The 25,471-nt window shown below is 59.5% G+C and overlaps 1 protein-coding gene and 1 long non-coding RNA gene across 4 annotated transcripts in view; one reads left to right on the top strand and one right to left on the bottom strand.

Annotated features, from left to right (window-relative positions):
- RBFOX3 (RNA binding fox-1 homolog 3) overlaps window positions 1-25,471 on the top strand; it is a 452,855-nt gene that overhangs the window by 164,745 nt on the left and 262,639 nt on the right. The gene's annotated exons all lie outside the window — the stretch shown is intronic.
- On the bottom strand, window positions 9,315-13,159 carry LOC123604084. Its single transcript, XR_006715214.1, has 2 exons — window positions 11,870-13,159; window positions 9,315-11,150 (listed from the first exon to the last, which is right to left on the bottom strand). It is a non-coding gene; the product is annotated as an uncharacterized LOC123604084 (long non-coding RNA).

The following is a 25,471-nucleotide window of genomic DNA, read 5'->3' as shown; positions in this document are numbered from 1 at the left end:
TTCCACCACACCCTCCCAAACCCGGGGCTCAGTGCTGACAGCTGATGGGGCACTGGGCAGGCGAGGCTCTCAAAGGCACCCCTTCCACCCCGTGTCCCCTTGGAGAACAGCATCTTGTCTTTGCTTGGAAGCTTCCGCAGAGCCCCAAGTGAGCGGTTCCCACAGATGGGCTGAGGGGCAGATGGGGGCGGCAGGTGGGCCTGCCCTGGCTGTGGGCCAGGATTTCCGTGGCCAGTGGCCAAGGTGGGACCCGGGCTCCTGACCTCTCGATCCGTCCTTCACCACTGCCGTCTGTTTTGCATCAACGTGAGTCTCTATACCGTGTCACGGAGCAGCTACCGTGATCTGGGCACTGGGCTAGGGGTGGAATCGGACAGCTCCTGGTCCTGAGCGGTCCCAGACCAGGGCTGCTGTGAGGAATCACCAAGAACAACAGAAGTTTGCTCTCTCCTTCCCTGTTCTGGAGGCCCGAAGTCCGTGTCCAGGTGTGGGCAGGCTCGGCTCCTTCTGGAGGCTCTGAGGGAGGGTCCGCTTCTGTCCCAGGCCTCCGTCCCGGGTGCCGGTGGCTGCCGACGGTGCTTGGTGCCGGCACACGTCATTCCCATCTCTGCCTTGGCCTTCACGCAGCCGTCTCCGTGTTTCTCTGTGTCTCCTGTATGTCTCTTAGAATCCATCGCCACAGGGGCGCCTGGGTGGCGCAGTCGGTTAAGCGTCCGACTTCAGCCAGGTCACGATCTCGCGGTCCGTGAGTTCGAGCCCCGCGTCGGGCTCTGGGCTGATGGCTCAGAGCCTGGAGCCTGTTTCCGATTCTGTGTCTCCCTCTCTCTCTGCCCCTCCCCCGTTCATGCTCTGTCTCTCTCTGTCCCCCCAAAAAATAAAGAAACGTTGAAAGAATCCACCGCCATTGGATTTCAGGCCCACCCCGATCCAGGAGATTTCACCTCGATCCTTATTTTAATTACATACATAGGAGCTTTTTTCCAAATAAGGTCACACTCTGAGTTTCTGGTGGACATGAACTTTGGTGGGCGGATGCCGTCTAACCCACCACAGACCCGCAGGCCCCGAGAGAGCGTGCACCGGGCTGCAGCCCGAGGCAGGCGCCCCGTCTGGAGCCCTGCTCAGCCCTCCACGCCATGCTGCTCGTGGGTGCAAATCTGCCTCCTGTACCTACAGCTCTTTCCCGGACTGCATCTCTTCCTCCACAGTCCTTCCTCCGACGTCCCCTCCTGGCATCCTGGTCCTGTCTGCCCTTCTGTGTCCCTAGTGTGTGTGTGACCTGAGGAGAAGCTGCATGGGGTCTGGAGCCAGCTGTGGGGACAGTCCCAGCCTGTGCCCCAGCTGCAACCCGCCGTGGACGCCTCGAATCTGGTCTCAGCTCGCCTTGCAGGGGCTGCGTGCAAAGAGAAGTTTTAAGGCCCTTCCCGGGGTTGGTGGGAGAGCGGGACGCTCTGAGGGAGAAAGCGCTTGGCTGAATGAAGGCGGTGAACAGACGCAGGGATCTGGACCCTGGCAGTGGGGGGCGGGGGTGGGGGTGGCCCTTCCTCTGTCGTCCGTGGGAAGGGGGTCCAGGGTGAAGAGGCTGAAGCAGCGGTTGTGCTGGGGAAAGCAGAGCCGCCAGCCTCCCGGCCACATCAACGGGTGGGGGCCGGGGAATGCGGTCCAGGGATCAAACGTGAGTTGGCTGCAGATTCCTTGGTGAAAAGTGACCTCCCCTGGGGAGGGCCGGTAATCAAAGTATGAGGACGGAGCTGCTCCGATGGAGGTCAGCGGAGGGCGCCAAAGAGCTTCCTGCCCTGACCCTGGAGAGCCCAGGCGGAAAGATCCAGGCATGGCAGATGGGGCCCCAGCTGGCGGGCAGGTCAGGCAGGAAGTGGGGTCTGCCCAGGTCCGTGTGCCCTGGGCAAGTCCCCACCTCTCAGGTCCCTCATGTGCCAGATGGAGCCTCTGAGGCTCCCGTCTTTCCAGAGTTACAGGGACAGGAAATGGGAAGGAGACACCACTTGTGGAAAGGCTCGGGAAACATTAGAAACGCCTGGCAGTGTTAAGGCTCACCCTCGGCTCACCGCTGCTCCTACAGACGGCTGCTACTAGCTCGTGATTACAGGCAAACGGCGCACATAGGTCCGGCCATAAATCAGGCAGACGTTAGCTTCGTCCCGTGATTCCAGCGCACCCGGCAGAGACCCACCTGGGAGGTCTGGCTGTGGCCGGTGGGTGCTGTTGCTAGGTGCTTGGGAGACGGTCCACCTGGGGCGTGTGGGGCTCAGGCTCCCCGTGGTCCACTGGGGACGCACCCCCCGACCCCCCAAGCCTTTCCCTTGTCCTCCTTTGCTGCTGCTGTTCCAGCTTTACTGTCCCCGCTCACATGCCTTTTCTCACTCCTGGACACTCTACCTTACTCATGTCAGACTCAAGGTCACCGGAGACTAAGCTGGGCTCAAGGAGAGCTCAGGCTCAGTCTGTCCCTCCTCGCTGGCCAGGCAGGCGCGTGTGTGCACATGCATATGCGTGTACATACCTGCACGCACACGCTCACACAAGTGCGTGCATGTGCACACAAAACACGTATGTGTGTGTGCAAGTAGCGTGCTGAGAGCATCGTGGGTTTGTAGCTGTGTGCTGACACACATGTGCTCGTTCACGCGCATGCACACCCGTGTGTTCACTGGGTGTTTGTGCGTGCTTGTGCACAGAGGGCAGAGAGCCCAGACCTCCTGGACACCTCGCAGAACCCGGGGCCCGCCCCCTGCCAGCTGCCACTGCCCATTGGATGGAGCCCTTGGGGGAAGTTACTGGACATCTGGGCAAAGCAGAGCAGAAATGAAATAACCGCCAGATTTGCAGCATGTTACCTGTTTTTATTAAAAATCAATGACACAATAGAGCGATTCCACTCTATCTTACTTAAACAATATCCACTGTGTGGGAGCCGGGAGGCGGGAGGGGGCCCTGGGGCCGGAGGGGGGCCGTCTGGGGGGGGGAGGCCGCCGGCTCTGTGAGCTGCTCTGTTTCCAGCCGCGCGCCCCCTCCATAAAATAACCGGCTCATCTCGGCCCCATCAGAGCCGGGATTTACTGCCGGGCCCACGATTGCCTGCCACACGCCTCTCTCGGTTTTATTCCCGCTATTTATCATGCCGGGCCCTGCCTCAGCGCCGGAGGGACAGTTAATCAAGGCAGACTTTCTACCTTGTCATCCGGGATTCTGCTGGCAGAAAATGTGAACCATAAAATTAAAATCACGGGAAGTCTGGAATTTGCAAGGAAGCTGGTGGTTTGGGGAGGAGGAGAAGAAAGAGATTTCCCCAGCTCCCTGCCCCGCATCCGGACACACCAAAACACTGAGCTGCGGGGACTCATGGCCCACATTCATTTCCCCTGCAGGCGAGTTCCCAGGCAGTGCCTTGCAGACCTCACCCCACCCCTTGCCTTCCTTCCCCTGCTGCCACTCTGCTCCTGCCCCGATATCCCTCCCTTCTGGAGGAGGTGCGGGTGAGAGTCAGGAAGTGGGCACCCTGGGGACTAATGACGATGTCTGACCCGGAATCCGGAGGGAGACCGTGCAGGTCCCACCAGACAGGCGGCCTCCCCTGGCACCCGGATGAGCCTCCTGGCCAGCCTGTCCCCCTGCCCACCCCTTACGGTCCTGGGCCAGGTGGGGGAGGGGGGGAAACGGGAGGCCCCAGGGAGGAGAGGAGCCCACATCTGTGTAGCCTGGCTGTGCTGCGACATGGGGCGAATTTTCCAGCTGTTTCCAGAGATCCCAGAGAACCAGATTAGCATTTTGAGCTGGAGTAGGCAGAGCGCCTCTGCTCCGTGAGGCTGGAGCCATGCACAGGGGGCCTTGGCTCATCGTTTAATCTTAGAGAGCAGGGGAAATGGATTGCTTCCAGATCCTTCTAGACCTTTCTGTGGAAAACGGGCAGATTTTATTCCCTTTTTAATTTTATTATGTGGAGGAGCCGGCTGGGGCTGGGAAGGGGGAAGAGAGAGACAGAACATATAAAACCCAGTGCCTGCGGGCTGGCTGGGCCTGTGGGTTTAGAGCGGTCCCAGGGGCCAGCATAGCGGGAGCTCCACGGGCACGCGCCCTGTCCAGCAGCACAGAAGGGGGTTGTGTTGCTTTTAAACATGAAGTCCCTATAGCTCCACATGAGCCCTGGTGGGTGTTGGGGTGTGTGCGCGGGCGTGTGTGCACGCGGGCACGGGCGTGTGTCTCCCCAGGTCTGCTCGTTGCAGAAGGGTGGGTGTGACGGGCGCTAGAATAAATGGGTTTCCAGATCCCCAGAGGACAACGCAGTCAGGCCAGATGTCTTCCAAAGACCCCCTGTTCCGGGAGAGAGGGGGTTTCAGAGGGTGCTGCCCAGTGCCTGCCTCTAGTGGGCATGTTTGGGGAGCCTTGTGTTTGGGAACGGGGTCTCCTGATTCCGGGCTGCCTGGGAGGCTCCCTAGTACCAGCCCTTCGTGACCCCAGAGCCTGGCGTCAGGGCCGCGTGATGGAGGGTGACAGCGATTTGCAGCTGCAGTTCAGAGGCGCCCTGGGCTTTCCCGCTCCGGCACGGCCTTCCTGCACTCATGATTTATTTAATCATCTCTTTATGATTCTGGAGGAGCCAGGGGAAGGAAGGGGATGGGGGAGGGGTCAGGCAGAACGACCCTGTCGTGCCTCTCACCCCTGATGGAGCCTTGAATGAACAACGTTCGCATGGGCAGCTGTCAGTCACGGTCATCTGTCTCTGAGGTCGCAGGAACCAGCCAAGGTCACGGCAGGCCTCCCAGGAGTGGGGGGCAGCGGGGCAGTGCAGGGAATCCAGAGGGCAGCTGGGGTAGGGGCTGGAGGTAACACGGGCACAAAAGTGAAAAGCCAACTTCAGGTTGGACTTGGCTGTCTGGGGCCCCCCACTTCTAACAGAGTTGGTCCCCGGGGCAGAAGAAGCTGGACCCGCAAGGATCCCCTTCTCCTGCCCCCTGCACCACCCCCCAGCCCCCACAGGAGGCAAAAGCACCACCAGGGCCCTGGGTGAGAGGGGGGGTACAGCCAGAGTCTCTCAGGACCGAGGCCGGTTGACGAGTCTGGACCTCCATCCCGAGACCTCCCCTCCATGAGCCCTGTCTGAGCTGAGGTAGCTTCCTCTGCATAGCCCTGCCCTGCAAGACCCCGGCCCCGTCTCCCGGGTCCCCTGCTCTGGCCACATGGAGATGGGCTTCGAGGCTGCCCTCTGCCACCAGGCCTCTGTGCCTCTGCCTGGTCCCACCCCGACCCCAGGCCTCTCCAGGCCCGCCCAAGGCCGCTCCCCACTGCACGTGCGCATGCACACACACACACACACACACACGTGCACGTGCACATTTCAGAATATCCCGCCCTCCCTTGTCTGTCACGCAAGAGGACTGATGGACAACCTTAGGGCAGCTACTCATGGACCGGCCTTCCCCACCAGCCACGGCCCTCCGCGGCACTCCCTGTGCATCTCTGCGGTGCCGACACGTGGCAGATGCCTGTCGGCTGCCTGATGAGTGAGTGGTTCCTGGCATTTCTAGAAGGACCCATCTGCTGTGTGTCCCCACCCAGCACGGAGAGCTCCATGGGGACCCCCCCCCCCCCAGGGAAGCCGGGATCCCATCCTGCTCTTATGCAGATGGCAGGGGGAGGAGCCTGGGGAGGGGGCGATCACCAGGGGAAAGCATGGCCATCACTTTTGTGCTGTAGAGCCCCCGAGACCCCTAGACGTCCCCCAGTGACGTTGTCTTGGATTTGGAATGCATTATGTGATTTAGCTGTTGTTATAGATTTACCTTCCTAATTATGTTTGGCTTAGAACAATGTTAAAATTGTTTTGCATTCCCTGGGTACACAGAGCCCGGGCGTGGGAGGAGGTGGCTGGGGATGCGCGAGGTGGCAGGGAGAAGATACTCAGGATGTAAGGGCTGCAGGGATGAGCCACGTGCTGGTAGTGAAGAATTGTCTGTGCAGAGAGCGCCTGCAGACAAACGGCCATGAGCTCCTGTGGCTGCTGACACCCAGCAGAGCGGGAGGCGGCTGGGAGCAGGTCTGGAGCGCCAGGGCCTGAGCCCAGATGACCAGCGTCTGTCCGTGTCTGCTGTGCGCCAGCCACTGCTCTGAGGATTTTCCTTGAATTGACTCATTCGACCCCACAACCACGCTGATGGGGTGCGTACCGTTGTCTTTCTCCTCTTTGCAGAGGGGTAAACTGAGGCCCAGAGAGGGGAAGCCACTGGCCCGAGGTCCCAAAGGAGACGTGTGGCCCCCAGCCAGGCTTGCATCCTCTGTGTTAGGCCCTCTCCAGCCTAACACAGGAGGTTTTGAACTAGGAGCGTCCGCAGGGGACCAGAGACGGGCAGAGGCGCAGGGCGCGGCTTACTCACACGAGGCCCCTGGGAGAGGTTTCTTCTTCCTTCCCTCCCAGGCCTGGGAAGTGGAGACCGTCCCATTTGCAGAAGTCGGTTATTTTCAGGGGTGCACTCCCCCCCCGCCCTTGCTGGATGAGAGTCTGCTGCTACTGATGCTCTCTGAGGGTTCGCTGCTTCCCCCAGGGCTCCAGCACTCAGCCCTTACCTGAGCCCCCCGTGGCCCCAAAGCCCGTTTCCCCATTGGTGTTCCCAAGCAAGACGGAGCTCTCCCTAAAGTTCAGATTCATATGGATTTGAAGCAACGTGAATTTAACCTTCTCTTTCCTAAGTAAGATACAGAACGTATCTGGGCCCCCTTGCCCTCTTGGCTAATCCTCTCTTCGAAGTCAGACAGCCAGACCCCTGGGTGCTGAGGACCATGGAGAGCCCCACGCTGTTCCCAGCTTCCTCGATCTGGACGTTCCGGAGAGCGTCAGACAGGAGCTGGGCTCAGAAAGATGGAGGTGAGCTGTTACTGTTTTGTGGGCTTGTCTGCAAAGCCGAGGCTTCACTGCCCCTTTTCTCCCAGCTCTGGCCACGTTTGTTATTTCTGAGTGGACCAGGCTGCTTAGCGCCCCTTCTGATTCCACATTGTCCAGAAATTAGCACAGTTTCGCTGTCGGCCTGGTCTCTGTGGCCAGATGCCTGTTCTTTGTCAGTACTGAAGTCTTTGCATTTTGCAGGCAGATCTGGTTCTGCACTAAGGAGCTTGGTCCAGGTCCTTTCCAGAGGACCTGGAGGCGATGCTGGGGTTTCTCCCCTCCCCGCCTGTTGAATCCCCAAACCCGCTCACAGCACCCCAGCGGATAGGCAGGAGAGGTGCTGCTGAGATTCTCCCCTCTGGTTGTCAAGGCAGCACTGAGGATTTTGAAACTCCTCGGGGACAAGAGCACGCCTCTCCATGTTCTCTGCCTGCGTTCCGTCTACCTGGAAGCCGCGGCTGATGTAACTCAGCTGGAGCGTTTAGGGGTGTCGGGCATGGGGGGAGGCACATTATCAGGAAGAGGAGTTAGTTAGCTTTTATGTCCTACTATGATGTAAATGTTGGGATTTTTACCCTGTCCTAGAGTCCAGAAAGAGCTGATTTGCTTCCAGCAGTTCCAGATGTTTCCATCTTGGAAGTTGAGGGGCGTGGGTCCGCCGGGTCCTCATCATTTGTAACAGTCAGCTCTTGCTGCGTAACAGCTACCCCATAAGTCAGAGTATTTAAACGGTTGTAATTCGTAATCGTCGATCCTCATTATTCGTGGATTCTGTATTTGTGAATTTGTTGTCTCGCTAACATTTATTTGTAACCCACAAATCAGTACTGATGGCACTTTTGTGGTCATTCGCGGGCACGCGCAGAGCCAGTGTGGGTGCTCCCAGCTGAGGCGGGACAAGATGACACTCCGCCTTCTTGTTTTCAACTCTCATGCCTGGAGACCAATGGTCTATTTAGTGCCAGAGTTTTTGCATTTTTTGTTGGTGATTTTGCTGTTTAGAGTGGCCCCCAGCATAGCGCTGAGGTGCCGTCTGGTGGCCAGAAGCCCCGGCAGGCCGCGATGTGCTCTGTGGGAAAATGCGGGTGTTCGATAGGCTTCATCCAGGTACCAGCAGGCATTGTAGCACTGTTGGCGGTGAGTTCGATGGTAACGAATTGGCAACACATATTAAATAAGATAGCTTTAGCCAGAAGCACACATACAATAGGCTTATGTATTGGTGGGCTGACAAAAACGTTGTGAGAGTCCCTTCCGCCAGGAGCACTCGTTCAGTATTCTCCAGTTCAAGGTTAGTGACGACTTTCTGGACCATGACCCCAGCAACCCGCAGAACCGACCGTGTTTTGCTCATGCATCTGCGGGTTGGGCTGGTGTCGGCTCATCTGGGCGCTTCTCCTTCAAGCTGGGGGTTGGCCAAGCGTGGCTACTTGCTCTGCGGGGGGCTCATTCTGGGTTCTAGCTGCCGAGCTGCAGCTTCCCGTGGGCAGTGTTGCTGCCCACGGCACAGGCACAGACGGACACACAGGCCCCTTCAGAGCCTCTGCTTGAATCACACGTGCTGACCTCCCATTGGTCAAAGCAAGTCACGTGGCCAAGCCCAGGTGCAGGAGGGAAGTAGGCAGGTTTCTACCGGACGTGCTGCAAAGTCACATGACAGGGCAGGGCCGCCCGCCTGTGAACCTTTGGGGCCATCCCCGATACTCTGCATAGGGAGGGTCTCCACGTGAGTTGATCCCAAACCTGGGTAGCTGGGATGGGGGTGGGGATGTGGCAAAGGAGTCCTGTCCCAGCGGCCGGTGGCCCGGGTGGCCGGGGAGAAGAAGGCGTGGTGAGGCTCCTGCTCTTCACTCTCCTGGTGGCACCTGGGTGTCCTACTGTCTGTCCGTGGAAGCACGGCCCAACAGGCAGGCTTGTGGACCTCGCCAATGCCAACAGGTCGGAGGTGTCCGTCTCCCGTGCGGGTGACCTGGGGCGTGCCCTGGGAGGCACGGAGAAGGAGGCAGGCTAATTACTGCAGGGGGCTGGAGTGGGGACAGCAAGAGAGGAAATCCCGAATGCTGCGGTGGTGTTCTAAATGTCTTATTTAATGACATCCTTTATACGCTTACCAAGTTAAGCGTGAAGTACAGGTCTGTAGGGAGCCAGCCTTGCCAGTGGTGGGGCTTGTCCTACAGACCTACTTGTCCTACTAAGAAGAGGAGCCGGGCAGAATTTCTAGGATCATTCCAATTAGGTCTCCTTTTGAAAGCTTGTAGCACACTCGCTCTTTTATTTTTTTCCTTCCCCTGCCTCAGGGCATTTCCCTGGTTCCTCATCAGTAAACGAATCTGTTCCCTTCACATCTGGGACACGGGGCCTTTGATACCGGAATTCGTGGGAAGGAAGGAAGAATAATTAACAAATTAATTAATTATCCTTTATTTCCACTTCAAACAAATAAGGTAGTTTTTTGTTTTGTTTTGTTTTGTTTTTTGCCAAACAGGTTACGCGTGGGTAAAGGGTCATTAGTGACCATTTAAAATGAACGTGTGTGTGCAGACTCCCCACCTAGATGCCCGACACGCATATGACTAGCTCCTTCTATGAGCTGAGCTGGCTCCGGTGGCCTGGCCCAAGAAGCGAAGTTCCATGTAGATGCTTATTTCTGTGAACCCCAAACACAGCAAAAAGCCCACTGAACGAGCGATTCCACTTCCGCAAAAGAATCGGAAGCAGGGTCCTGAGGAGATATGTGCACATCCATGTACGTGGTGGGACTGCTCACGCTCTCCGAAAGGCGGGAGCAACCCAAGTGTCCATCAGTGGATGAAGGGATAAACAAAACGTGGTCCACCCGCACAGTAGAATATTGTTCGGTCTTAGAAGGGAAGGAGATTCGGATACCCGCCACATAGATGGACCTTGACGACCTCTGCCGAGGGGTCAGCCAGTCCCAACAGGACAGATGCTATAGGATCCCACTTACACGAGGTCCCTAGACTCGTCGAGCTCACAGAGACAGCTGTAGAGTGGTGGGGGCTGGGAGGCTGGAGTGATGGCTGCACAAGAACGTGAATGTACTTGAGCCGGGCACTGACACATGGTTACGACGGTCATGTGCTGGTGAGTCGACAAAACACTGACTAGAGGCGTGTAGGACCGAAACCCCGTGTTTGCTCAGGACGGTGTTCCAGTGTTTGCTAATTCAGTGATTGCTGCGACTTTGTGATGCCTGAGTTCCATGAATGATGAGAATCGCCCGTATCGTTTGAACGCGTTCCATTTCATGCTCTTTGTGTGTGTCTTCGGGGGCCCTGAATCCCTCCGTCACGTGCCTGTGCTGACACTCGTGATCACGGGCTCAGGCCTGAGTTCTCATACTTTGCTGTAAAGAGCGGTTCGCTGATTTGATCTGGGAAATTTCAAGCTGTCCTTCTGGCTGCAGATCTCAAGTCATTTCTGATCTTTGACACGTGCCCGCCATGCTTCCGGCAAAAGTGAGTCAGTAGGCTGATGCCCACAGGCACCAATCTGAACCTCGTGCTCTGTGTGTGTGTCGGCACATCAGCGCTGACCTCGTGCCCCGTGTTCTTATGAGGAGTCTGTTGGCAGATGAAAAATAATATTTGTTGAGAACAGAATAGGGTAAATCATATTTATACTTTACTCTAGGAACAAAAGTACTTTCCAAAGCATATTTGATTTTGAAATCACCTTTCTGATTAAGAGTCCCTTAAAAAGCACAGTTAAATAAACTACGGGTTGGAAAGGCTCCTTAGTGTAGACATGGTTTTCCATCTGTTAGTGGGTTGAACGGTTTTAGGCACATGTTTGAGCCGCCATTGTCCACTTTTCTCTTACCTGTTTTTTTTTTTTTTTCTTCTTCTTCTCGGGAGACGTTTCAGACAGGCTCATGCTCTTGATTCTTTCCTGCCATTGCAAAACCGGTGGCCCCCCAGCAGCCAGGCTGAAATCAAACACCTTCTCAGAAGCCAGAGGCGCCCCTGGCATCCCAGTAGCAGAAGGGGGGAAGCCCGATTGGTGCACGTGTCTCCAGGGAGCAGGTGAAGCACCAAGGATGGCATCCCCAGGCCGCCTCCTGGACCATCCGGTGGGATGTGGGGTGAGGGAGGCCCAACCTGTGCCCCCCTTCCTTCCGGATTCACAGAATTCCTGGGTCAAGGCTGAATATTCGTGCACAAGGCCAGGGGCGATCAGAGGTGTGGGTACATAGATCAAAGGCCGTGTTTAATTTTTAAACTGTCTGTTTCCCCTTAAAAGAAAGAAAGAAATGAAGGTATCACAGGGGCTGAAGTCAAACCCTGGCCCCCACTCACAAAGTACGTGACCCCAACAAGACCTAGACTCTCCCAGCCTCGGACTGTCCTCTGTGCACGGGGTCCCTGTGTGGCAAGGCTGCAGGAGGGAGGGCCAGTGCCCACGTGGCTCAAGCAGGTACCCGACAGGAGGCTGTTGTGCGGGGGGCACAGCTGAGGAGGGTGTGGGGTGGGGCGCCGGGAGGCCGTCTCCACCGGTCCAGGCCGGGCACCTCAGGTCCCTGGCTCGTGGGGACCTAGCCTCGCGGCCACAGGCAGCCCACTCCACCCCTCGCTTCTGAGTAAGGTTGGTACCTACAGGCCCAGACTTCTGGGTTCTCTCTCTGGGCCTCCGTGTCTTTGCCACCGGCCTCACCTTGCTGCACCCCTTTCCCATGTCCCCCTCTGTCCCTGTCCCCAGAGGGGATGGTCTGGGGGTAGGATGGGACTCCTGACTGTCCGAGAGCCTTCCGCATGGAGTGGAGCTGGGTGTGGATACACGGTGGCCACTGGTCACCATTCCTGGAGCAGGCGCGTGGACGTGTGTGCATGTGTGCCTGTGTGTGTGTGTGCACAGGCATGAGGGGCTGTTGGCCTCCACAGCAGAAGGGGACCGTCACTGGGGGGAGAGTCTTGGGGGAGCTGCTGGCAGGTGGAGGCGGAGGGTGGGACAGACCTGGTGGGAACTCGGGACATTTGAGCGTTTCCTGGTTCCAGGGCAGCAAGCTGGGGCGGGCGGGAAGCATCATCTACCCGGATGGGTCCGGCACATCACCGGTCACATCAAGGGTCCTGTGGATGATAGTGCCACCACGTTCAGAAGGAACATGGTCTCATTGGAGAGGCTTTTTGTGAGCCTCTGGGTGTGGTGGGTAGGGGACTGAGCCCCGTGTGGGGACAAGTGGACAGTCGGGGCCAGCTTGGGATGGACCCGGATGCCGGCCAAGGAGCTGGATGTGAGAGGCAGGCTGTGGGCAGCCAAGGCCTGGAGGGTGGCTCTCAGGTGACGAGGGGGTGTGCATGCTCCTCCCCTGCCTCACACGGTGACAGGTGTCCCCAGGCGTCCCCTCCAGCTCAGCAGGGGCTCCCGCAGAAACCGTGGCTCCCAGATGTGACTGTGGACACGGGGTGGTTTATGGGGCTGTCCCCATGGGGGCCAGGCACCTACAAGGGCAGAGAGGGAGGGGAGGAGGGCAGCTGTGCCGTGGCCGCCGTCCTTCAGGCTGCGGGGGACAGGTGGTCTGGACGCCCACTGTCAGGGGAGGAGGGGTGGGGTGCCGCGGCCAGGGGCCACCGGACACAGTGGTCTCATGGCGGCCACGTCAGGTGAAGTGTCAGCCACAGCCAGCAGGCGGGGCCCAGCCGACGGCCACCTGTGTGGAACAGTTTGGAGAAACAGCAGCCTCACAGAAATGTGTGCACGTGTGTGTAAAAGTGAGTGTGAGGGCATGTGGCCGTGAGGCAGCCACGTGTCCCCGCCCGGCCTTTGTGCGTGCTTGGGGGGTGCTCGGTGCTCTCTAGGGTCTCTTCCTACAAGGACACTAATCCTCCTGGGTCGGGGCCCCGCCCGTTTCCTCAGTCAACTTGAATTACCTTCCCAAAGGCCCGTCTCCAAATGGTTACCCTGGGAGTTAGGCATCAAAGCGTGAGTTTTGGGGGGACACAGTTGAGTCCGTGGCCGATGGGGACGGAGGGAGAGGAGCCGGGGGTTCCCGGCTCAGGGCCCCCAGGCGGGCGGGGGGACAGCCACCTGCGGTTCTGAAACAGGCAGAGGCTCCAGTGTCGCCCTGTCTGGCCTGTCCCGGCGCGGAGTGCTGAGCCTGGGGACCCTCTTCCGGGCTGTATGTCTGTCTACCTGACAGCTCCCGGGACAGGTGTGTGCAGTGGGGAGGAGCCGTCTGCAGCCGTTGGGGGCACCACCCGAGCCACGGCGTTCCCTGCACGCCGCCAGGGCCGCAGACCCAACGCGGAGGGCGGACAGGGTTGAGGGAGGGTGGGGCGTGGGGCACAGGGGCTGGGCTGGCGTCTCGACCACATCGGCAGGGAGGACACCCGATGGTTTTATAAGGTAACTGCGTGTCTGCCGCGGCTGCTCCAACAAGTCTGGGGCTGTGTGCGACCCAGGCTGCTCCCGCTGCTCCCCCACACAGCCTCCTCTGCCTCCCCGTCTTCAGGGGGGTTCTCGTGACCCATCCTCGCCCTCCGCGACCACCCCCTTCCCCCTGGGGCTCCCCAGCCCAGAGCAAGGCGGGTGCTAAAGCGTGAATAAGGCCCCTGCTGGCCTCTGCTCTGCTCCCCGCTCCCTCCCCGCTTCCCTCTCTGGGCCCCCATCTCCGCAGGGCTGATGGAGGGCACACCCTCCCTCCCAATGTCATCTGGGTGGGACTCTAATAAAGGTCTGGGCGCAGCTGGCTCCGTGTCTAACTCAGCGCCCGAAGGTGGCCGTGGCCTTTGATGGATATGTGACAGGCGTAACCCTTGGCGGAATGGCGTCTGGACAGCTCGCTCCCTGCACAAAGTCCCCGCTGGGCGGGGGGCAGGGGGGGTGGTCCCAGAAGGGAGGGGGCCCAGGAGAGCCCTCTGCCTGAGGTCCAGGACAAGCCCTGATGAGACAAGATCACTTGGTTCCACGTTGATGCTTCATTTTGAAACACGAGGTGCTTTCTTTCTGCTTCCTTTATTTTTATGTTTTCATTTCTCCAGCCCTACAGGGTGGGGGGCACCTGTGGTTCTGTGGGGAGCAGCTGAAACTGTCGGTGGGGGTGTGGGGGGAGTGTTGCCGAGGGCATATGGTGGCCACGGAGGGAGAAGCATGGAGGGCTGAGCCTGGGGTCTTCCAGACTTTATCTCCCTGGGTGTTTTCCTCACTTCCCTCCCTCTCTCCTCCTCTGGGCCCCCCCGCCCAACACAGCCCCAGATGGAGGAGGAGGAGGCCACGCTTCCTCGCTGGGTCTGTGTGGGATGTGCGGGGCTTGGAAGTTCTTGGGATCCCCCCTTGCCGGGGTGATGAGCCCACATTTCCCACGTCCTCGACATCAGTGGCCTCCCTGGTCTGTTTCCCAGGGCCAGCCGTGTGTGGTTGGCCGTGATGTCGCTGGACGGGTGTGGCCTGCAGGCCTCGAGAGGCCTCGGGGGCTTGGCCAGCAGGGTGGGGCCCTGTGAGAAGCAGCCGTCCACACTAGACTGTCCTCGCTTCTGACACCAGCTTCAAGTTCAAGGAGCCCCAAAACCACTCTCAGGTTGCATAATTTGCTGGAAGGACTCACAGAACTCCGAGAAGTTGTACCCATGGTTAGGGTTCCTGACAGCTGAAAAATACGCCTTAAATTCAGCCAGTGGAAGAGACGTGTGGGGTGTGGTCCTGGAAAGTGTGACAGTGGGGCGGGGTGGGGGGGGCGGGTCCACGCTGATTTCCTGGCCTTGCCCCAGAATTGCTGTGTGCTTGGAGACCCCCTCCCGGAGCCCTCCCTGAGAGGCCGGGCCCCTCCTCCTGACAGGCAGGAGAGGGCCTGGAAGGGCTGGGATCAAAAAGTCCAAGGGGGCTCTCCATGCCTCCCAGGGGACCCTGCCAAGGCCGTCCTGCGGGCACAGGCTCTCCCTCCCTTCTCACAGACCCCCAGCTTATGGAGGGGTATGGTAATGGGAGTCCCTGACCCAGCGCCGCGAGTATGTTCTGAAAAACCTATAGATGAACAGGTATTTTTAAAAATGGCAGTATATTTAAAATGCACCCGGGATCTTTCCATTTTCACATTAAGAGAAACTTTGTGAAGTGAATCATCAGCCAATTTGTGTCTTTTAAACATCAGATTTGCCTAAAAGGAGATACACCTGCTAATCTTGTATCACTCGTGATTCTACTACAAGAAAGGATTTTGGGGGTGCCAGGGGCATCCAGACTTGCACAAAATAACCATGCCTTAGAATTCCTTGGTGCTTCGGTTTTTTTCCAGAATGCTTTTGTGTTTGTCAACACATCTGACTCCCACAATGGCTCTCTGAGGGGGCCTGCGGGGGGTAGGGTTGGGAGCTAAGTGGCTTTTCCCCTGGTGGAGATAAAGGCACTGAGGGTCAGAAATTAAGGGGCTTCCCCGAGATCATGGTGTGTAAAGTGGCAGAGCTACATGCATCGTGTGCCAAGAGGCCCCAGGGTGCCTCTACATTTCATGCACACACACACGCATACATGCACGTGTATTTACACATGCATGTGCACCTACACATATGCACGCACACGAGCACACATGCACATGCATATATGTGCACTTACACACATGCATGCCCTTACACAATGCATGCACATGAGCATACATGCATGCACACGAGCATACATGTACATGTACATGTGCGCTTACACACAGGCACACACCCACACGTGCACATGAATACATGCATGTGCACTCATGTACATCTACACGCATGCACACGAGCATACACGCACATGTACACATACGTGTGCACTTGCACACACCCACACATGCACGCACACTTACACATGCACGCACACCTACACAGTGCACACGTGTGCACACATGCATGCACACGGCCACACATACACTTGCATGCACGCACACGAGCACACATGCACGTGCATATATGTGCATTTACACACATGCATACACTTACACAATGTATGCACATGAGCATACGTGCACATGCACATGTACATGTGCACTTACAGGCACACACCCGCACATGCATACATGCATGTGCACTCATGCACATCTACACACATGCACACGAGCATACACGCACATGCACACATACGTGTGCACTTGCACAGAGGCATACACCCACACATGCACGTACACTTACACATGCATGCACACCTGCACAGTGCACACGTGTGCACACATGCATGTACACGGCCACACATACACTCGCATGCATGCACGCGAGCACATGTGCACATGAGCACACGTGCACGCACACGTTCACATACAGGCGTCCATTGTTAATAGCTAGCAAATCCTTGTTGCCTCTGATGCATTTCTGAAGTTCCAGTTTGACCTCCTACGTCTGCATAAAACCTTCAGACACACAGATCTTGACCGTGGTGGATCTCTGGTGTGTCCTTAGCTTTCTGGAAATCCCTCCGATGGCCATTTGCAGGAGGAGGATTGGCTCACGGCAGATGGGAGGTTGGTGGCAGCGTCCTGTGCTCTTGGGGGTGCCTGCTGTGTTTGCTTTCACTGTGGATCATTCAAGGTGTAGACAGGACTGCGTCCTCTCACCAGGGGCGGCCTCCCGGGGAGGGGAGATCATCCCAAGAGCAGCCAGAGGGACAGAAGAGTCGTTCATAGCAGCATACGGCTGGCACACAGGGTTGCACACGCACACGTGCACACATGTGACAGTGCAGCCCACAGACACAGGGAGGTAGTGTGAGGGGGAGGGAGACCGAGGGAGGGGCTCAGCTGCCTCGGGGACGCTCCCACTAATGCACAGTGTCCGGGGGCCTCGGGATGCGGCTCTTGTCTCGAGCTTGGCCCGCCCGGTCCCTCGGCACCAACAGCCATATCACCCCCAGTGAGTGAGGGCTCGTGAAATCTATTTGTCCCGCAGACCGTGGTATAATTGCTGCACGTTAAAGACGGTTGCGTTTGAACCGGGCTGTGACCCGAGCCGGGTCAGCACAGACAAAGCTACATCGCCTTTAACCTGTCACACCCCTGCGCCCCTGTCGGGCCAGGTGTCCGCCCTGCCCCCCCCCCCCCCCCCCCCCCCCCCCCCAGGTCAGACCCCACGCTCACTTCGCGGGTGCGGACTTCTCTTGCACATCTCCTTCTGAGCAGAGTGCAATGCCACCCAGACTTCGGGGACACTGAGGGCACTCGGCACAGGCCCCACTCACCTCCCTCTGTGTTGGTTCTGGTCTGGCCCCTCGGAGGCTCTCTCTGGATCTTCCTGGCTGAGAAGCAGCCTAGAGCTGGGCTGGTGGACCGAGCCGCACGCCCGGCCACCCCCGTGTGCACGGGGGACTGTGCACGGCACCTGGCTCACACACACGGCATGTCACTTGATCGCACCGGGTGAGCAGCACTGGCCAGCTTGCCGTCCAGATGCTTCTATTGCAAGATCGGCTGGGCATAGCCCGGATCCTTCTCTGCGAGGTTGCTTTAGGAGATTATCTGATGGGGAAGAAATGGGCAGCAGGTACCTTTCTTTCACTGTAGAAAGAACTCGGCTGAGTTTTCGCGTGAAGAACAAGAGTGTGTGTGTTGGGGAGAGTGGGTGCGAGTAAAGAGGGAGACACCCAGCTGGATGAAGTGTGGGGCATCCCAGAGACTCTTCTACTTTTCAAAAAACTGGTAAAAAAAAAAGGGTAACATATGGGTTAGCATTTTCACCATTTTTAAGTGGACAGTTCAGTGGCCTTAAATACATTCACGCTGTTGTGCGTCCATCACCATCATCCGTCTCCAGAACTTTCTTCGTCTTGCCAAACTGCCACTCTGTCCCCATTAAACACCAGCTCCCTGTGCCCCCTCCCCCAGCCCCTGGACTTCCCCCCCTCCCCCCACCCCACATCCCCTAGCCCCTGGACTCCCCGCCCCTGCCTTCCCCCATCCCACATCCCCCAGCCCCTGGACTCCCCGCCCCTGCCTTCCCCCATCCCACATCCCCCAGCCCCTGGACTCCCCGCCCCTGCCTTCCCCCATCCCACATCCCCCAGCCCCTGGACTCCCTGCCTCTGCCTCCCCCCACCCCACATCCCCCAGCCCCTGGACTCCCCCTGCCTCCCCCCACCTCACATCCCCCAGCCCCTGGACTCCCCCCCCCCGCCTCCCCCCACCCCACATCCCCCAGCCCCTGGACTCCCCCCCTCCTCCCCCCACCCCACATCCCCCAGCCCCTGGACTCCCCCCCTCCTCCCCCCACCCCACATCCCCCAGCCCCTGGACTCCCCGCCCCTGCCTTCCCCCATCCCACATCCCCCAGCCCCTGGACTCCCCGCCCCTGCCTTCCCCCATCCCACATCCCCCAGCCCCTGGACTCCCCGCCCCTGCCTTCCCCCATCCCACATCCCCCAGCCCCTGGACTCTCTGCCTCTGCCTCCCCCCACCCCACATCCCCCAGCCCCTGGACTCCCCCTGCCTCCCCCCACCTCACATCCCCCAGCCCCTGGACTCCCCCCCCCGCCTCCCCCCACCCCACATCCCCCAGCCCCTGGACTCCCCCCCTCCTCCCCCCACCCCACATCCCCCAGCCCCTGGACTCCCCCCCTCCTCCCCCCACCCCACATCCCCCAGCCCCTGGACTCCCCGCCCCCTCCTCCCCCCACCCCACATCCCCCAGCCCCTGGACTCCCCGCCCCCGCCTCCCCCCACCCCACATCCCCCAGCCCCTGGACTCCCCGCCCCCGCCTCCCCCCACCCCACATCCCCCAGCCCCTGGACTCCCCGCCCCCGCCTCCCCCCACCCCACATCCCCCAGCCCCTGGACTCCCCGCCCCCACCTCCCCCCACCCCACATCCCCCAGCCCCTGGACTCCCCCCCCTCCTCCCCCCACCCCACATCCCCCAGCCCCTGGACTCCCCCCCCCTCCTCCCCCCAGCCCCTGGACTCCCCGCCCCCGCCTCCCCCCACCCCACATCCCCCAGCCCCTGGACCCCCCGACCTCCCCCCACCCCACATCCTACTTTTCTGTCCCTGCAGAGGTGGGTGGAGCCAGCAGCGAGTGGGGAACTCTCCCTGGGATCTGCAGTGTGGCCCCCTCTGCCCCCAGCACACGCAGGCTTGCTCTATGCGGAGACCCCTCTGTCGCCCGCTCCAGACCGCGCATCCCGCCCTCTGTGGGTGCAGTTCTGCGGGCCAGGGGTTTGCCTCTTTGGAACCCACCTGGGCTTTCAAGCAGGTGCGGCCTGAGCTACCCAGCAGTCTCAGAAATCACCGGAGCGCCCCAGATTCCGGTCCCTGCTGGCGACACTGCAGCCTGGCAGCCGTGTTGGTGGTGGTTTATTCGCCGGCTGGAGGCGGTGGCAGAGGAGGCTTCCCCTGCACGTGGGCAGCTGCAGAAATCGGCTTGGGAGCCCTCTGGGGACAGAAGGTAGGACAGTGCCAGCCTCTCCTGAGGCCTTAGCTCCGTCACAGCCCCTCTGCCAGGCCAGCCGGTGGCCCAGCAGCTCCTCCTAGTCGGGGGTATTTAGGAGATGGCCGGGCAAGATGGACAGATGCCACCCTGCCGTTGCCCTCGGGACCCTTGGGACCCCCGGGACCCACCTGTTCCGTCGTGCCCTCTCTGGGGCTGTGCCAAGACCAGCTTCTGTCTGCATCCACGGCCTCGGAGCAGACAGGTAGATGGACAGACGGATGGGCAGACCGGGCGGGACGGAAGGGGTTAACCGTGACGTCAGCACGCAGCCCATGCACGGCCCACCCTCAAGTGCACATTGAAACGAGCCCTGAGGTGGGGGTGCTTCGCTTGGAAAGTTCCATGCTGATCCATCTTCCTGTGGGAAGGAGGAGATTACTCACCATTAAAAAGTAATAATAACGCTGTGGAGGCACTCAGCTGTACGTTACCCAGAAAGACGGGGGTAGGGTGGCGAGCTATTTTTAATGGTCTCCACGGTGACAGAGACTTTGTTTATGGTTTTTTTAGTCTTTGGTTCCTCAGCGAGGCGATTGCTGATTTGCGTCCTGTTAGAAAACGCTGCTGGCGAGCCCCTGGTGTGCACAGGAATAGGGCCCCGAGGGCGCTTGGGAAGGGGGCCCGGGCAGACCCCCGGGCCGAGGCTGCCCAGACCCAGCCTGCGTGACCTCCCTGCCCCGTCCCCTGCCCGCCCCTGCAGGGGGGTGCCGCCTCGCCCGCCCCTTTGCACGGCCTCCGCACGCCCCTCTGTGCCGACCACACCCGCTCCCCAGAGCCCCTGGCCACCTGCTCAGGGCAGCTGGGCGCCTCCCCCTGCAGCCCACGTGGGGCCAGCGGGGCCACTTGCCGAGGGCTCGGGGCCCAGGGCCGCCGGCTGTGCCGCAGATGGTGCGGCAGCTGTGTGCCCCGCGGAAGCCAACTCGAGCGGCTGCTGGCCAGGCCCCAGAAGGATGGCGCGGGCCGGGCACGCAGGTGTGAGCGCTTCCTGGGCTGGGGCCCGAGTGGGCTCGCTGCTGGCTGCCCACCGCCCAGGTGTGGGCCCGAGAGAGGGAAAGAAGGGAACTGCCGTTCCGTCTCTGGGGTCGTGGGTCGGCCGGCTCCGAGAGCGTTCTTCCCCCCGGCCTTGGACTTGCTAGTCTGGTGAACACCTGCGTCCCAGGGGCCGTCGGCCACGGAGAGGATGGAGCTCACTGGCCTCACAGCCGGGGGCGGCGGGGCCTTCTGGTGCCTTCCTACGGGTTCGTGTTGTACGCCGTCCAAGGACCCCGGTGGTGGGCGTCATTTTGTGCTGCTGTCCCTCCCCCCCCCCACACCCCCCCCCACACCCTGTCACACCACGACTGATGGGAGGCACGGGGTTCAGAATGCCTCGTGGCTGCAGCAGGTGTCGAAGGGGAACCAGACCCTGCTGGCCTCCCACTCGGACCAGGCACCGGAAGGGCAACTTGGACACAAAGTCAGGAACCTGAGAGAACGTGGCCTTCACAGCCCCCAGCTGCTCCGTAATGTGGGGAGGACATCTTGCAGGGACCGTGAGGAACAAGCAGGCGGCCCCCACCGATGAGGGTGACCTGGGTGGGCCGGGGTTTTTTGTTCTGGTCTCTCTCACCTTTTAAAAAATTCCATCTGTGGGTGATGCTTTCAGGCAATTCTCCCTCCCCTGTTTTCTTTCCTTTTTTTTTTTTTTTTTTAATTTTTAAAATGTTTATTTCTTTTTAAAGGAGAGAGAGAGAGCACAGCAGGGGAGGGGCAGAGAGAGAAGGAGACACAGAATCCGAAGCAGGCTCCGGGTTCCGAGCTGCCGGCACAGAGCCCGACGCGGGGCGCGAACTCATGAACTGTGAGATCGTGACCTGAGCCGGAGTCGGACGCTCAACCGACTGAGCCCCCCAGGCGCCCCTCTCACTCCCGTTTTCTTAAAAATCAGCAGAGGCCTTTGGGAAAATGCCCAATTTCCTTTTCCCTGAGAGAGGCCAGAAGATAGGCAGGGGAGGCCGAATGTGACGGGGGAAATCTGACGGGGTTGGGGGGTCAGGGGCCTCGGGGGTCCGCCACACGGTCGGCAGAGATCACATCACACACACCTGTACATGCGGACACACACGCATGTACACGCATCGCACTCGTACACGTCCACGTTTCTCATTTAATTGTCCCCACCGGGAGCATTCATTCACTCGTCTGCTCAGCAGACACCCCCTGAGTACGCAGCCACTGCTCCGTGAGGCCCGGATCTGGCTTATCCATCGGCCTGGCACACTGTAGGGACTCAGTAACTATTTGTTGGGTGAATAAGTGAATGAGTGAATGAATGCTCTGCGTCAAAGCACCGTGGGAAGTAGACACAAGGCTGACTCTGGTGCTGTCCTCATGGATTTGCAGCCCCGTCGGGAGGGTAAGGATGGGCGGGAACAGCCTTGCAAACCAGCAGGCAGGTAGTTACAAGACAGAGGAAGAGGGACCGGGTGAGGGGGGCCATAAGGAGGGACGCCTCATCTAGCCTGGAGGGAGGTCAGAGGGACCCTGGAGCTGGCGTCTGTAATCTGGGTTGACTCCACGGGAAGAATGTTCCCCTGCTCAGGAAGCAGTACGTGCAAAGGTCCTGGGCCCAGGAGAGCCTGGCTGCGGGGGTAACTGTAGTCAATTCAAGAAGAGGATGTGGTGGGCTTGGGCACATGCGTTTTCACCAGTGCTGTGCTATCACCCTGCTCCCCTCACCTGGATGCCTTCAGGGCACCTCAGCAGGTTGAGAAGCTAGGACAGACACATAGAAAGCAATTCGGGGACAGGACAGTAATATATAAACATCACATGAGCGTTCAATAAGCCACCACTTACTGAGGACCGACACTGCTGGGCGGTGGGCACAGGGTAGTGCCCGGGGGCACGGGAAGACACACCCTGGCGGTGGTTATTACCCCTGCTCTTCTCTGGGGGGAGGGAACCGGCCCGCGCCAGAGGCGCAGTGGGCAATAGTGACCACCCTGCCCTGGGGGGCTCAGAGTGGCCCACAGGCCAACCGAGGCGGGAGGGGCTGTGTGTGGGGGTCCGGGGGCGGCTCCAGGCAGGAGACACCGCTTCATCTGGGCTTGGTGTTAGTGCCCTGCTTCCCCGCGACAGGTCACCCGCCACCCGCGCGTCCCCGGCCTTGGCCACGAGATGCACCCGCAGGGCCGGCCCGCCTGGTCTGGGGAGGACGCGCTGCCGGCTCCGGGTCTCGAGCCCACCTGCTCCGGGCGCGTAGCCACGGCCCTTCCCGGCTCCCTGCCTGTGCACGCCCTCTCTCGCTTAGAATTTTCCATACGGGCACGAGGCATCACGCCAGCTGCCCCCTGCGTGTCACTTACGGATTTTGGAAGGTCGAGTACGTCGGGAGTCCGCTGGCAGCCGCCTTACGCACCACGAGAGTAACAACAAACAGTAACTATTTGTTGGGAGGGCGCAGAGCAGGCGGAGCTTTCCCATGTCTCGTGGCCGGCGGAAACGCAAAACGGTGCGCTGTTCCCCAGAAAGGCAAAAACACAGGAATGCCACGTGGCCCACAGCTCCCCTCCCGGATAGAGACCTTCTCAAAACCCAGAACAGACGCTCCAGGCGATGGGCGGCATTGTGTTCGTGGCAGCACCGTCCACGGCGTCCAGGGGGCGGGCAGCCCGAGTGTCCATCGCGGCTGAACGATGAACCGCGTGTCCGTGTGTCGGCGCGGTGGGACAGGGGCCGGCCGTCGGAAGGGGTGGAGTCCTTCCTGCCGCAACCAGAAGGACCTCAAAAGTCCCTGCTAAGCAGGAGGGCCACGTACGGGGTGCTTCCATTTATGCGGGGTGTCCCGAGAGGCCAGTTCATGGGGTGGAAGGGAGAGTAGGGGGGACTAGTCTGGGGGCTGGGCGGCGGTCGGGGGGGGGGGGAGATAATGGAGAAAATTGCTTAAAAGGTAAGGGATCTTGGGGCGCCTGGGTGGCCCAGTTGGTTGAGTATCTGACTTTGGCTCAGGTCCTGATCTCACGGTTTAAGGGTTCGAGCCCCAGGTCGAGCTCTGAGCAGGCAGTGCAAGCCTGCTTGGGATTCATTCTCTCTCGGTCTTTCCCTCTCTCTCCCCCTCTCTCTCTCTGCCCTCCCACGACACACACTCTCTGTCTCGCTCTCAAAATAAATAAACTTTAAAATAAAAAGCTTAAGGGGCGCCTGGGTGGCTCAGTCGGTTAAGCATCCGACTTCAGCTCAGGTCATGATCTTGCAGTCCGTGAGTTCGAGCCCCGCGTCAGGGTCTGTGCTGACAGCTCGGAGCCTGGAGCCTGCTTCGGATTCTGTGTCTCCCTCTCTCTCTTCCCCTCCCCCACTTGCGCTCTCTCGCTCTCTCTCTCTCTCTCTCTCTCTCTGTCTGTGTCTCTCAAAATAAACACAAAAAATACATGGTAAGAGATCTTATTGTGGAGTGATGGAAACGTACCAGATAGGGGCGGTGTTGCACGACATTGTAAATGTACTAAATGCCACCCAACTGTCTGCTTTAAAACAGTTAATTTTGTGTTATGTGTCATTTCACCTCACTAAGTTTAAAAAAAAGAAAAAAGAATTACTTGACAGGAGAGACCATTAACTCAAGAAAAATGATGGTGATTATTTTATCATTTCAGGTTAACCTGTTGTTTTAATTCTGGTTGCTATCCAGATGAGTTAGGGGCTCGCTCGGCTACCTTGGCGTGCGTCCAGGGGTCCTGGGTCCGGGAGCTGGAGCAGGGGCTGACACGGCCCGCGGGGGGGCACCGGCACGCTCGGGGGCAGGAGGGGCAGGAGCCCTGGACATTCTGGGCTTCCCCACACTGCGTGGCTTCCTCCTGTGGTCTGCCAGGAGGTGGACTAGCCTCGTCATCCTTCTGAGCTGACCTGTTGGGGCACGTCTCTCCACGGTGAGAGTGTCCATTGGGAAGTCGCCGGTGCCATTGGGCGCTCACTGGGGCCGTCGCTCTGCCCACGTGCAGCCGGCATGGCAGCTGACCCTCGGTGGCCTCCCAACACTGCTAGGTCACAGACGGGGCAACAGAGACCTCGGGGACACAGGCACCTCCTGGGGTCTCAGAGCCACGGGTTGGAAGCTGGCCGCAACACGCTGGCTGCCAGAGCCCACGCCGTAGACAAGCTGGTCCCTGCCGCTCCAACCAGCCATGGTCCCCAGAGGAGAAGCCACTGTCTGCCCTCTGCCCTCTGCCCCTAGCCCCGTGCCTGGCGCACAGTGGGCAGTCACGTGATGTTGGTGACCAGGGGAACGAGTCCCCATCGCCCGTATTCTTACCAGACAAAAGCCTGCATTCAGAGCTCCTTCCGCGAGCCCCCTTGGGGGACGCGCCCCTGCTTCCCCCGCAGCCCGACAGGGCCCTCCCTCCTCCATGTCGCCCAGTCCCAAGGGGACCCCCTGTTCCCCAAACAACCCTTGCCTTCTGATTCACATCCGAGTGAATGTGGGGCCTGACCAATGTCCCACCTTGTGAGCGAGTACGTGTGTTTCTGTCCTGTCTCTCCAGCAGAATCACATAATTCTGTGAGCGCAGGGGGACCAGCTGGCCGAGCATTTCACAATACAGACGTGCATCAGAGGAAAAGTGGAAGCTCCTGCCCCTCTCCCTGCGCCCTCCCCCGCTCAGGGGTGACCTCGCAACCACAGGGCGGAGGTCCAAGACCTTTCTTACGTTGCTGAGGAATTTATTCGTTCACTCGAGAGGTTTGTGTTGTGGCTATTACTAAACGCACACAGGTGTGTGCGGAGGTAGGCACGCGTAAGCAGGTCTGGGACTCACCTTGCACCTCGATGGTGGCTCCGGAGCGCCCTCCTGTGGAAGTTCACGCGCATCCGTCTGCCTTGTTAGCTCGTGGGCGCTGGAAGACGGTCTCCTGTCTCTTTGCCCCCCTCACAACGCCCGGCATATTGCCCCGCACATGGTGGGCACTCAGCAAACATTCGGTATTGTCGGGTTGTCTCCGCTCGGGCTGCGTTAACAGAATATGCAGACCGGGGGCCCACACAGCACACGTCTGTTCTCACGGCTCTGGAGGCTGGGAGGTCCATGATCACGGGGCCGGCTGATCGGGTTTCTGGTGAGAGCCGCCTTCCTGGCTTGTGAACAGCTGCCTTCTTGCTGTGTGCTCACACAGCAGAGAGGGCTCTGGGGCCCCTTCCTAGGAGGACAC

This window comes from Leopardus geoffroyi, chromosome E1 (assembly GCF_018350155.1).
Source record: "Leopardus geoffroyi isolate Oge1 chromosome E1, O.geoffroyi_Oge1_pat1.0, whole genome shotgun sequence".
NCBI lineage: Eukaryota > Metazoa > Chordata > Mammalia > Carnivora > Felidae > Leopardus > Leopardus geoffroyi.
Note: the sequence above shows the minus strand (reverse complement) of the source record. Positions and strands in the feature narration are given on the sequence as shown.